Source organism: Erinaceus europaeus, chromosome 9, assembly GCF_950295315.1.
Source record: "Erinaceus europaeus chromosome 9, mEriEur2.1, whole genome shotgun sequence".
Lineage (NCBI taxonomy): Eukaryota > Metazoa > Chordata > Mammalia > Eulipotyphla > Erinaceidae > Erinaceus > Erinaceus europaeus.
This window is the reverse complement of record NC_080170.1, coordinates 72,477,970-72,488,955: the sequence shown is the minus strand read 5'-3', so window position 1 is coordinate 72,488,955 and position 10,986 is coordinate 72,477,970. Positions and strand designations below refer to the sequence as shown.

Here is a 10,986-nt window from a genome sequence, read left to right as displayed (position 1 = left end):
GTGGTGCTGAGAGTCAGAGGACGCCTAAGGGTGTTCAGGGGCCTGCTGCGGTGAGAGGAGGACGGGGCCTGAGGGTGTTCAGGGGCCTGGGGTGGTGAGAGGAGGAGGAAGCCTGAGGGTGTTCAGATCCCTGGGGTGCTGAGAGGAGGAGGAAGCCTGAGGGTGATCCGAGGCCTGGGGTGCTGAGTGGAGGGGGCCTGAGGGTGTTCAGAGGTCTGGGGTTCTGAGAGGAGGTGGGTGCCTGAGAGTTTTCAGGCTGTTCCCCTTTTCTCAGTCCCTGTCCCCTGTCCCCTGTCCCCCGTCCCAGTCCCCAGTCCCTGTACCCAGTCCCCTGTCCCCAGTCCCCATCCCCAATCCCTTGTCTTCATCCCTGTTTCTAGTTCCAGTCCCGTCCCCAATCTCCATCCCCAGTCCACTGTCCTCAGCCCTCTGTCCCCAGTTTCCTGAATCTGTCCTCAGTCCCGTTCTCAGTCACTGTCCCTTGTCCCCAGTCCCAGTCCCCTGTCCCTAGTTCCAGTCCCCTACCCTCTGTCCCCAGTCCCTGTCCCAAACCCCAGTCCCCTGTCCCCAGTCCCAGTCCCAGTCCCTGTCCCCAGTCCTAGTCCACATTCCCCTGTCCTCAGTTCCTGTCCCCAGTCCCAGTCCCTGTCCCTGGTCCCCAGTCCCCTGTCCTGGGAGCTCTCCCAGTTCCAGTTCCAGGAGGATGGGCCCTGAGGGTGCTCAGGGGCCTGGGGTGCAGAGGGGAGGAGGGGGCCTGAGGGTGTTCAGGGGCCAGAGGTGCTGAGAGGAGGAGGGGACCTGAGGGTGTTCAGGGGCCTGGGGTGCTGAGAGGAGGAGGAGGCCTGAGGGTGTTCAGGGGCCTGGGGTGCTGAGAGGTGGAGGGGGCCTGAGGGTGTTTAGGGGCCTGGGGTGCTGAGGAGAGGAGGGGGCCTGGTGGGAGAGGAGCAGAGCAGAGATGGGAGCTGAAGCTGCCCTGCAGATTCCCCTGCAGCTCGCACTTCTGCTGCCTGCCAGGTGTTGCCCTTGGTGACCTGCCACCTTACTACTAACACCTCTTTTTGATTATTAATTTTGACATCTACTTGTTTCTTTTCTCTCACTTTTGTTTAAATTTTTTTTCCTGATTGCTATTCTGAGCAGGCTTTTCTGTTATATGCCCCGCAGTCCACGTGCTTGAGGGCCGCCATCTCTCTTGCTCTGGGGCGACACCCACAGGGAGTCCTTGGCTCTGTGGGTCAGCATGGCTGGGGCAGGGCTCTCCAAGGGGCCATGCCTACCAGCCCTGGGACATGGGCCTCCCTCAGGCCAGGGCCACTCATTGCTGCACCCGCTCAGGGCTCACTGGGACAGGAGGGGAGGGGGCCGCGGCCATGCACAGGGCCAGGGTTAGGGCAGGAGCATGCCGCCTAGGTTGGCATGGGCAGGAAAAGGCAGAGTAGGAAGCCCACCACCAGCCAGCTGACCATGCACTCCCCAGCATCCACGCAGCGCCTGCAGGAGGCAGCCCCCACCTCCTCCGCCACAGCTGCCACCACCTGCAAGAAGCTGCGCTGGAAGTCCAGCGCATAGGCCATCGCCTCTTTGCGGTGGACAAGCAGGAAGATGAGGCGTGGGCGACAGCAGGCCTGTGCTGGCTGTGAGCCCAGTGCTGGATGCCAGAGCAGGAGGAACAGCATCCAGCCAATCCCTAGATTGCCCGCATGCCTGCTGCGGCCCCCTACCAGATCTGGGATGGGGAAGGCGCGCCAGGGCTGCTCCAGGTGAGGTTCCTGACTCTCAGTCCACGCGCCACTCCAGGCCTAGCTGCGTCGCCAACAGTAAGTTCTTTATAATGTTTTCTATATTCTAATCAACTGCTGCCTATATAATAAAAAATTAAAAATATTTATAAATATTTAATATTTATAAATATTGTTTATATTTAAATATTTATATTTGCACTCATGTTTATTATTTTATTCATCAAATATTATAAATATAATATTTATTAATGTATATTAATATTTAATATTTATAAGTATCATAAATATTTATAATGTTTAAATAGTCATCTAATCTTTTTTACATAGTCTACAGGTGAAGAACAACTACAGAATTTCACTCACTTGTGGAATATAGACGATATGTATTTTTTTATTTTAGAAACTTTTTTTTGCCTCTAGGGTTATTGCTGGGGCTTGGTGACTGCACCACGAATCCACTGCTCCTGGAGGTGACTTTTTTTTTTAATTTTGCTTTTTTTCCCTTTTGTTTCCCTTGTTGTTTTATTGTTGTGTAGTTATTGTTGTTGTTGCTATTGATGTCTTTGCTGTTAGATAGAACAGAAACAAGGGAGAGAGGAGGGGAAGACAGAGAGGGGGAAGGAAAGAGAGACACCTGCAGACCTGCTTCACCACCAATGAAGCAATCCCATTGCAGGTAGGGAGCCGGGGGCTTGAAACGGGATCCTTATGCCAGTCCTTGCGCTTTGAGCCATGTGCGCTTAACCCGCTGCACTACTGCCCGACCCCCAGAAAGATTTGATATATTTGTTAATGAGAAAGACAGGAGGAGAGAATGAATCAGACACTACTCTGTTAATGTGTTGCTGGGGATTGAACTCAGGACCTCTTGTTTGAGAGTCCAGTGCTTTATCTACTGTGCCACCTCCTGGAACACTAGACAATATACAAAGGTGAAAAAAAAAAAACCCAAAATGTCAACCTATTTCAAGACTATAGTAGAACTATAGTGATTATCTATTGGGGTGGGAATGGTGTTTCAGAACTTTGCTAATGGGAATGATGAAACAAATAATAAAATAAAATAAAATTTCTCTGCCTGTATTCAATAAATAGTAATAATAATAATAATAACAGTAGTTAACTTAAAAAAAAGAGAAACATGAGAAGGGGCCAGGAAAGAGCTCACCCAGTAGACTGAACACTCTACCATATGCTAGGACCTGGGTTTGAGCATCCAGAACACATGGAAGCACAGCATCAATTTTCTTTTTTTTTTTTTTTTTTGCCTCCTGGGTTAATGCTGGGGCTCAGTGCCTGCACTAGGAATCCACTGCTCCTAGAGGCTATTTTCCCTTTTGTTGTCCTTGTTGTTTTATCTTTGTTGTGGTTATTATTTTTTAATATTTATTTATTCCCTTTTGTTGCCCTTGTTTTTTTATTGTTGTGGTTATTATTGTTATTGATGTTGTTGTTGTTGGATAGGACAGAGAGAAATAGAGAGGAGGGGAAGACAGAGAGGGGAGAGAAAGACACCTGCAGACCTGGTTCACCTTCCCCAAAGCGACTCCCCTTCAGCTGGGGAGCCAGGTGTTCAAACCGGGATCCTTATGTCGGTCCCTGTGCTTTGCACCAGGTGTGTGCCTAACCTGCTGTGCTACTCCATCTTTGTTGTGGTTATTATTGTTGGTGTTATTGATGTCCTTGTTTGATAGAACAGAGAGAATTGAAGAGAGGAGGGGAGACACAGAGGGAGAGAGAAAGAGACCCGCAGACCTGCTTCACCACTTGTGAAGTGATTCTCCTGCAGGTGGGGAGCCAGGGGCTCAAATCAGAATCCTTTTGCTGGTCCTTGCACTTTAAGCCATGTGTGCTTAATCCTCTGCATTATTTCCCAACCCCCACCTTTTTTTTTTAATGAAAGCACTTCTCAGCTCTGGCTGGGGATGAGGGGAGGAATGGGGTGGTTAGATCCTGGGACTTTGGAGCCTCAGGCATGAGAGTCTCCTTGCATAACCATTATGCTATCTACTCCTGCTCTCATCAAATTCTTTTTAAAAATTAATTAATTTACTTATGCATTTATTTTATTTATTTTCCTTTTTGTTGCCCTTGATTTTATCATTGTTGTGGTTATTATTGTTGTTGTTAATGGACAGGACAGAGAGAAATGGAGAAAGGAGGGGAAAACAGATGGGGAGAGAAAAATGGACACCTGCAGACCTGTTTCACTGCTTGTGAAGCGGCCCCCCTGCTGGTGGAAAGCTGGGGGCCTGAACTGGCATCCTTAAGTTGGTCCTCGAATTTCCTGCCATGTGTAATTAACTTGCTGTGCTACAGCCTGAACCCCACCAAATTCTTTATGAATAGTAAAATAGAACTGTGTGTCTCCTCTCTGTCTCTGTCTGAAGTTAAAAGGAAGACAAAGAAAAACATCAATCAGAGGTCCAGAAGGTGGCGCAGTGGATAAGGCATTGGACTCTCAAGCATGAGGTGCTGAGTTCATTCCCTGGCAGCACATGTCCCAGAATGACGTCTGGTTCTTTCTCTCTCTGCTATCATTTCTCATGAATAAATAAATAAATAGAAATCTTTAAAAAGAAAAAGAAATAAAGAAAAACATCAATCAGAAACAGTGGAATTGTGAAGGTGGGATGTGGCAAAAGATAAAAGAATATAAGGGGTGGCTGGGGAGATGGTAGATCTCTGGTAGATCCCTGAACTACTCCCCCTTCTTTCTCAATTTTTGACTCGCTATCCAATAAATAAATAAAGATAAAGAATACATAAAAAGAAAAGAAAGTGGTCGCACTTTCAAAGGTTCTAGTTCAATCCCTGGCACTACCACAAAGGAGAGTTGACCTGACTCCAGTTGGTAGTGCAGCGGGTTAAGTACAAGTAGCAGAAGCACAAGGACCTGCTCAATGATCCAGGTTCGAGCCCCTGGATCCGCACCTGCAAGGGAGTTGCCCCACAAGTGGTGAAGCAGGTCTGCAGGTGTCTATCTATCTTACTCTCCCCTTCTCTTTGCTGCAGGTATTTATTTCTCTCTTCCATTCCACTTCCCCTTCCTTCTCAATTTTTATATTATAAATTATATTAAAAGCTTCAAAATCTTACTATTATGTAGACTATTTACAAAAGATTAGATGACTATGTGGACATTATAAATATTTATAATATTTATAAATATTAATACACATTAATTAATAAATATTGTGTTTATAATATTTGGTAAATATAAATAAAATGATAGATATGAATGCAAATATAAATATTTATAAATATTAAATATTTATAAATATTTTTAAAATATTTATTTATTATATAGGCAGCAATTGATTAGATTATAGAAGGTTTTATTGAGAACTTACTGTTGGCAATGCAGCCAGGCCTGGAGTGGCGTGTGGACTGAGCGACCATCTTTTCTGGGCGCCATGGAGTCAGGAGCCTCACCTGGAGCAGCCCTGGCGTGCCTTCCCCGTCCCTGCTCTGGTAGGGTGCTGCAGTGGGCACATGGGCCATCGAGGGATTGGCTGGAGGCTGTTCCTCCTGCTCTGGCATCCAGCACTGGGCGCACAGCCAGCCCGGCCCGCTGTCCCCAGCGCCTCGTCTTCCTGCTGGTCCACCAGAAACGGGCGACGACCTATGCGCTCGCCTTCCAGTGTGGCTTCTTGCTGGTGGTTGTGGGTGGTGGCGGTGGTGGGCTTCCTGCTCTGCCTGTTCCTGCTCATGCTGCCCTAGGTGCCATGCGCCCGCCCAGACCCCGGCCGTGGCACCCTCCCCTCCTGTCCCAGTGAGCCTGAGCAGGTGTGGCAAGGCGCAGCCCTGGCCTGAGGGAGGCCCATGGCCCAGGTTGAGCACACATGTTATATGTTCAATTTTCCAGTCCCCACCTGCACGGTGAAAAGCTTCACAATTGGTGAAGCAGTACTCCAAGTCTTTTTCTCCCCCTCTCTATCTCCTCCTTCCTTTCCAATTTCTCTCTGTATGTATAAAAATAGGGGTCAGGTGGGGCACACCTGGTTGAGCACACATGCTACAGTGCTCAAGGACACAGGTTCAAGCCCCCAGCCCCCACCTCCAGGAGGAAAGCTTTACAGATGGTGAAGCAGTGCTGCAGGACTCTCTCTCTCCTTCTCTCTCTCCCTCTCTCTCTCATCTCCCCCTCCCCTGTCAATTTCTGTCTGTCTGTATCCAACAAATAAATAAAGGTAATAAAAATAAAAGCTCATAAATAATGAATAACTAAATAAAATATTTAAGAAAGTGTAAATTTAGTTATCTGTCTTTAATTAATATTAAGATGTTTTTTAAAGGAAATGATCTTTGAGTATATAGGATACTGGCTGTACATAAGACTTTAAAGCCAGAGATTCTGAAGTCCCAGTTTTAACCCCTTACACCAACAAAACCCAAGAGTTATGCAGTGTTCTAATAAAAATAAAATTTTATAAAATTTAATAAAGCAACATAACTTAAAAGCCTAGAACCCGGACAAATAAGTCCAGGTCTTAGTTACACCATCTTCAAACTGCTTGTCCTTGAAGAATGTATAGAAGTTCATTGGTTTAACTGTTTCTTTCTCTTTTCATTTATAAATTGGAAATCTTAGTCAACATGATTTTAAAGACAGCAGGAACCTCTCATCTCCACTATAGAGCCTCTACATCCCCCAGTCCTACATCCCCCAGTCCTTGGATAGGGCCCACTTTCCCGTATGCCTCTCCCAATCCATATCAAATAATATTGCATCTGCCGATCACAACCTAATCTCCCATATCCACTACTTCCACCACCAGATATAGGACCTGCCTAAGCTTCTTCCATAAAAAAACTGCACTCTTTCATGGATCCATAATTTGATTTGTTATATATTATAATTTTTAAAAAAATGTTGGGTGGTCTGGTTGGCGGCACAGTGAATGGGGCACTGGATTCTCAACCATAAGGTTCCAGGTTCAATCCCTGGCAGCACATGTACCAGAGTGATGTCTGGTTCTTTCTCTCTCTGCATATCTTTCTCATGAATAAATAAATATACATGTCATACATCAGACAAAGGGTAATATATATATATATATATATATATATTCAGCAAATTTAGTGAATTCAGTGACAACAAACAAATGAACAACAACAACAACAAAAGAAAAAACACCCCCAAATTGGGAGAAGATATGAACAGAATTTTCACCAAAGAACAGATCTAAAAGGCTAACAGACATAAAAAATGCTCAAATTCACTGATTATCAAAGAAATGAAATAAAGATAACAATAAAGATAACAATGTAACACTACTTTACACTGTGAGAATGTCATAATTTAAAAAGGATAGTAAAAACAAAGATTATAGAGGTTGTGGTGGTAAAGCAACACTTCTACCCTGCTGGTGGTAATGCAATATGGTCCAACCCTATGAAGAGCAGTTTAGAGAATATTCAGAACAGTAGACATGGAACTTCCCTATGACCCAGCATTACTATTCCTGGGGATATAGGCTAAGGAAACAAACATACCCATACTAAGAGATCCATTGACACCAATGTTTATAGCAGCACAGTTTGGAATAGCCAAGACGTGGAAGCCAATCAGGTATCAACAGACGAATGAATAAGAAAGTTGTAGTGTATATATACACAATGGAACACTATTCAGTTTTTATGAATGATAATATCATCTCCTTCACGTCATCTTGAATGGAGTGTGATGGAATCAAGTTAAAAGCCATAAGTCAAAAAAAGAGAACAATAAGTACTGGATGATCTCACTTACAGGCAGAACTTGAGAAAAGGACAGAAAGGGAACACAAAGTAAGGCTCAGACTGGGTTTGGTGTACTGCACCAAAAAAAGGACTGTGAGGAAGGAAGTCAGAAAAGGTGCTGGGGTGGGGTTCAGGTTCTGATGTATATTAGTGAAAAAGGACTTACTTAGTGAAAAAAGACTTACGTTGGGGGGGATGGGAGTGAGAATATGTTGCAAACATCTATCTTGGGAAGAGGAGATACTGAACCTATGTGTCAACAACAGTACTGTAAATCACTAACCCCCATAATAATAATAAAAAGAAAGGCCACCTGCAAATGCAGCTCATCACAGTTCTCATTAGAAACTGTTCTGGAAGAGTCAGCTCTACATGTTTTTATCCTCCCCAGAGGAAGGAGCAACCATGGCCGCAGCCCACTCAGAGAGGACACAGCAGCCCAGGAAGTAACAGTGACACTGGATTGTGGATCACAGGATCATTAATAGGCAAAGGAACACACTCTCCATTTGTGACACTTTGAAATTCTGGTCTGGCAAGCCAACCCAAGCCATTGCCCCAACTTAGCAAGTGATACTAGCTTATTTCTGATAATCAGAAGTAACTCACCCTGGAAGCAAGCTGTACACACAGAGGGCAGTAATACAGGAGCTAGCCAGGAACAACACAGAGCAGCAGCTAGAAGCGGCAGCAAGCACTGAATTCCTCTTCACAGTCTGTGGAGGCCCTTAAGTGTTGATGGGGTAGCACCTGGCCAGTGGAGTGTGTCACGGTACAGAAGCAAAGAAATTCTTGACACCTGGAATAAGAGCCCAGTTTTGCATCATGAGTAGCATGGCTGCAAACCAGCAGCATTCCAACACTGAGAGCTAAATAGTGCTCTCTCTCTCTCGATATATATATTTAATTTTTAAAATATTTTTATTTATTACTGGATAGAGGCAGAGAGAAATTGAGATAAAGGGTAGACAGAAAGGGAGACAGAGAGACATCAGCAGCCCGGCCTACTCATTTGGGAAGCTTTCCCCCTAGAGGTTGGGACAAAGGGCTTGAACCCAGATACTTGCTATTGTAATGTGTGTGCTTTACCAGATGTGCCACTGCCTGTATCCCTGAGCAGTGCTCTCTAATGGTTTGTCACATTCATCTCAAATCCTTCTGACTCTTATCTATAAATTTATGAAGGATCCTAGAGAAAAACAGTCTACCACCTGCAACAGCTCCCCAATTCCTATCTCCCTACTCCTTATCCTGCACCTGCAGCATCTTCTCAATTCATACCTCCTCACACCTTACTACTAAAACTCTACTTACAGTGAAGCTTTCAAGGTTGAGGATGGGCTATGAAGTTCTGGGGGTGGGCACTGTGTGGAATTGTACCCCTCTTAACCTATGGTCTTATCAATATTTCTATTTTATAATAAACTTTAAGAAAGTAAAAATATCTACTTATTTTCTAAGATGTTATGATGGTTTTTGACACATGAACCTGCCATATTCTCAGGTTATACTAGCAACCTGTTTAAAGGCTGTTTTTCTTAGACCATCTCTTGATCAGAGAGCACTGGTCTCTTTGCCTCTCATTAAAAGTAAACAAATAAATAAATCTTTTTAAAATAACGTAGTTTCACTCGCCCTCTAGGTTATTTCATATACAGTCTACCACTAAACCATGATCCCCATTCCATTTATTAAAAAACTATCTATTGGGGGTCGGGCGCGTGGTGCAGTGGGTTAAGCGCATGTGGCGCAAAGCGCAGGGACCGGCGTAAGGATCCCGGTTCGAGCCCGCGGCTCCCCACCAGCAGGGGAGTCGCTTCACGGGCTTCACCGTGAAGCGGTCTGCAGGTGTCTATCTTTCTCTCCCCTCTCTCTCTGTCTTCTCCTCCTCTCTCCATTTCTCTCTGTCCTATCCAACAACAAAGCAACGTCAACGATGGCAATAATAACCGCAACGAGGCTGCAACAACTAGGGCAACAAAAAGGGGGAAAGATGGCCTCCAGGAGCGGTGGATTCATGGTGCAGGCACGAGCCAGCAATAACCCTGGAGGAACAACAACAAAAAAACTATTCTATTAAAATAATGTTACATCATAACATAATTTGCAGAGGAATTAACCAGTAATTTTAAAATAATATTTCTTCCACATATTTGTTTTGGATAGAGACAGGGAAGCTGATAGAGAAAGGGAAACAGGGAAAGATACAGAGAGACCCTGCAGCACTGTTTCACTGCTCATGAAGCTTCTACCTTGTAGTTGGGGACTAGGGGTATGAACCCAGGTCCTTGTTAATTGGAATGTGTGAACTCAATCAGATACACTGGGATCTGACCCCTGTATTAACAAATCTTGACGATCATTACTATCTTCCTCACCTTCATCTAATGCCAGATGGTTACTTTGGGAAAAAAATAGAGAGAGATAACTTAAACTCCAACATTTATTTCTCCTAACCAACACTCTTTCTATTTTGATAATAAAAAAAACATATTCAGAAGTACATCTAAGTTTAAGATTCTCCAAAATAAAGTAAGTTATCTTACTCATTGGAAAGTAGCTATATTCTTTGCATTCTAAGGATAGCTCTAGGCTGGGCTAAAGATTTTCTGTTTTCTATCAAAGAAGGGGTTAGGTTTTTCCTGTGCATGGCAATGAAGCCCAAATTTCCTGGTGCTACCAAAAGCTGGGAGCTATGAGAAAGGAAGCTAGTCAGGTAAACATGCCACTGATAATCCTCCTATACTCACATTATCAAACAGCCCTAGAAGCTAAAAGTGGATATACTCTGTATGACAATGTCAGAGAGACCTAGACAAATTATTTTCTGCCTTTTGTAGCAGCACATTAACTGTGTGGGATCACTTAAACAGGATGATACTATTAGCAACAGAAGGACTAAAAATAAGAAAGCAATATTAAACCGAAACATCAAAGGAAATCATTTGACATTTCAAGGGAGGCAGAGAAACAACTACTTTGATACATTGTTGGTGGAGAAACAAATTATCATAATTTATTAGGAAATTAATTACCTAATATCAGTATAATAAGAAATACAATTATATCTAGCAATACCACTTTGGGAATCTATCCAATGAAAACAAAAGCAACATTATCAGCACTTAACATTTGGCACAGAACATAAGAAATAAACAAACAAATAAATAAATGTGGGCTATTGGGAGAGATGGAGTCCTTGTAGGTACCAAGCCCAAGTGATAAACTTGTGGTTAAAAATAAACTAATAAACACAGGTATGTGCTGTAAGCTTCACATTTATTGTAAATGCTAATTTACTCACAGTTTAAATTAATGTCTGATGCTTTAAAGATGAACAATTAAATGAGTAAGAAAAAGTTATAGTTGTAATACCTGCCAGAAAATGAACTGCCAAAAATTTAAAGAAGATTTCCAAAAACTGGTCCATGCACTTCTGATTTTTTTAAATATTTTATTTATATCATAAGGAAGAGCCAAAGAGAGAGAGGAGGAAAAG

General features: G+C 43.7%; 1 long non-coding RNA gene across 2 annotated transcripts in view; it reads right to left on the bottom strand.

The window, feature by feature from the left end:
• The window catches only part of LOC132540455 (uncharacterized), a 251,821-nt gene that overhangs the window by 162,890 nt on the left and 77,945 nt on the right, over positions 1–10,986 (bottom strand). The gene's annotated exons all lie outside the window — the stretch shown is intronic.